This window comes from Emydura macquarii, unplaced genomic scaffold (genome assembly GCF_026122565.2).
Source record: "Emydura macquarii macquarii isolate MOO-44397 ecotype Brisbane River unplaced genomic scaffold, CSIRO-AGI_Emac_v2 contig_1211, whole genome shotgun sequence".
In the NCBI taxonomy this organism is placed as follows: Eukaryota; Metazoa; Chordata; order Testudines; family Chelidae; genus Emydura; species Emydura macquarii.
In genome coordinates, this window is record NW_027131348.1 from 1 (window position 1) to 2211 (window position 2211).

A 2211-nucleotide genomic window follows, 5' to 3' on the forward strand; every position below is an offset into this window, starting at 1 on the left:
AACAGTCTCTGCAAATATGTTGCCCAGACTAGGCAGAGTTTGTAGGTTCATCCATCGAACCCTGCTCAACTGCGTCCCGCTGAACGGAGCTGTCCAAGACGGGAACTAGAACAAGCGTTGCAGGAAGTGAAGCTACAGCAACGAGACCCTGCTCCCCATCCTCTACAGATGCAAGCCCCTCTCCAGAGCCTGGCAGCTGTGCCAAAACGCCATCCAGAACTGCCTGGGGAAAGGCAAGGAACCGCAGTTCACTCCTGTTGAGAAACCAGAGACTGAAGCCCCATAGAAACCACTACTTACTAACCTACAAAAACCAAGAAAGAAGAGTTCAACTAACACTTGACTACAACATCAAAAGACCACAAGCACATTTGCACCACAAATATTTCCTTTGTTTTTCACCAGATTGTTCTCCCCACAGGAAGGTGCACCATTTCTGGAAATACTGCAATACCAGGTTGATGCATAGAGTGGATGGAGCAAGCCATTATTCCATCTCCCTGTTCTAAAAACCCATTTTATACAGAGCTCTCAGATACAGAACATAGCAGATTTTGAACTGATCAGAACAGATTCAAAAAATTTTATTAAATGTAAACTTAAAAAAAAAAATAGAGAGTTTAAGCAAAGAAGTTCCTGGATATCTAGCCATGATGTACAGATTATCAGAGGGTACAGAATTTGGCTAGAAGTTAGAGAGTATAAAGAAAGCATAATCTATTGAAAAGTTACCTTCATGGCCATGGTGTCTGCCCTATCAATTAAGTATGAATTGCTAGGCCCCCCACTGCCATTGGCCCTCGTTTGCCCCACACTCTCAGCACACAGTGGAGCCCACCTCGGCCCTCCCACAATCCCTGCCACCAGCCCTGACCGCTGAGAGCTGCCCCACCATGGGCCTCGGCTGCACCCTTCTCACCAATGAGCCCCGGATGGCCAGTTGGGCCTCACTTGGCAGCCCACTTCTGTTCCCACAATCCTCCACTCGCACCCAGATCTGCATACACACCCGCTCACTCCCCTCCTGCGGCTGGGCCCGCCCCTCGCCAGTCCCAGCTCTTCTTCCCAACTCCTCCTAGCACTGGGGTTCCCAAATTTTTGTCATCACGACGCCATTTTAATGAAGTATTTCCTGCCGGGAGCCCAGATAACATGGAGGATGTCAATACCAGGGATTGCTGCAACCCCATCTGCTGATGGTGCGACTCCATTTGGGGTCACGAACCACACTTTGGGAACTGAAATCGGCAGAGAAACCCTGAACAGTCGCTTCGCTCGATGGCGCTGTTTTAAGCATTCAATCAAAATCCATCAGAAATGTCACTACACCAGATTTCCTTGGCTTCTGTGTGAGCTTCCTTCCGAGGGAAGTCAGGGAAAGAGATCGAGCCCTTCACAGAGAGGAACGGGGGAATATAAAAAGAAGGAAAGTTAAGACTCGGGAGAAGAAAAAAAAAAAACACAAAAGACAATAAACAGCCAAAAGAAGGAAAGGAAGAGAGCAAAAGGCTGGGCAATTTGGTGCCATGGCCTGCATACGATTCCCTGCCCCGGTTCCCCAGCCCTTGTTCATCATGCCTGAAATCCTCTCGTGTTCAGAAAACCTTGGTTTGCACTGTTAGTTGGTACCGGAATTAATTACTTGGTGTGTTAGCGTGGGGTCATAGGGCTAAAGTCGGCTCAGTGTTTCTTTGTGTGTGAGCTACTGAGCTGTGCTTGAAGAAACGGCAATTAGAGATTAATTCATAAAAGGTAGGAAATAGTTGCCACTTTTCCAAGCGCTATAATCTGCAGCCAGGATGACCCCTACGACTGCCGGGTGCAGCACCAGGGGCTGGCCGAGCCCTTCATGAAGCCCAGGGTAAGAGCAGGGTGCTAGGGGACCCCCCTGGGCACAAGGCTGGGAGCCAGGATGCCTGGGTTCTATCCTAGTGCTGGGAGGGAAGGGTGCAATCAGCCCTGACCTTACTCCATGCTTTGTCCCTGTCTCCCTCTGGCCAGGTGCCCTCACAGAGCCCCTGGCGTGTGCCGTGGGCCTGCCAATGTTTAGCTCCCGACTGGCTGTTTTTCTGAGATCTGCTCTAGGGCTAATCGTGGGGCAGGGCACTGCCCTGTGCTGCACAGCAGGTCAAACTAGACGGTCCCAATGGTCCCTGCTGTCCTTGGAATCCAGGAGTTTGAAAGGGGTGCAGCCTCTCCCGCATCTAGGGT

The 2211-nt window shown here is 50.5% G+C and overlaps 1 non-coding gene across 1 annotated transcript; it reads right to left on the reverse strand.

Annotated features, from left to right (window-relative positions):
* Positions 1 to 420: 420 nt before the first annotated feature.
* On the reverse strand, positions 421 to 609 carry LOC137152394 (U2 spliceosomal RNA). Its single transcript, XR_010919515.1, has one exon. It is a non-coding gene; the product is annotated as a U2 spliceosomal RNA (small nuclear RNA).
* Between the last annotated feature and the right edge of the window lie 1602 nt (positions 610 to 2211).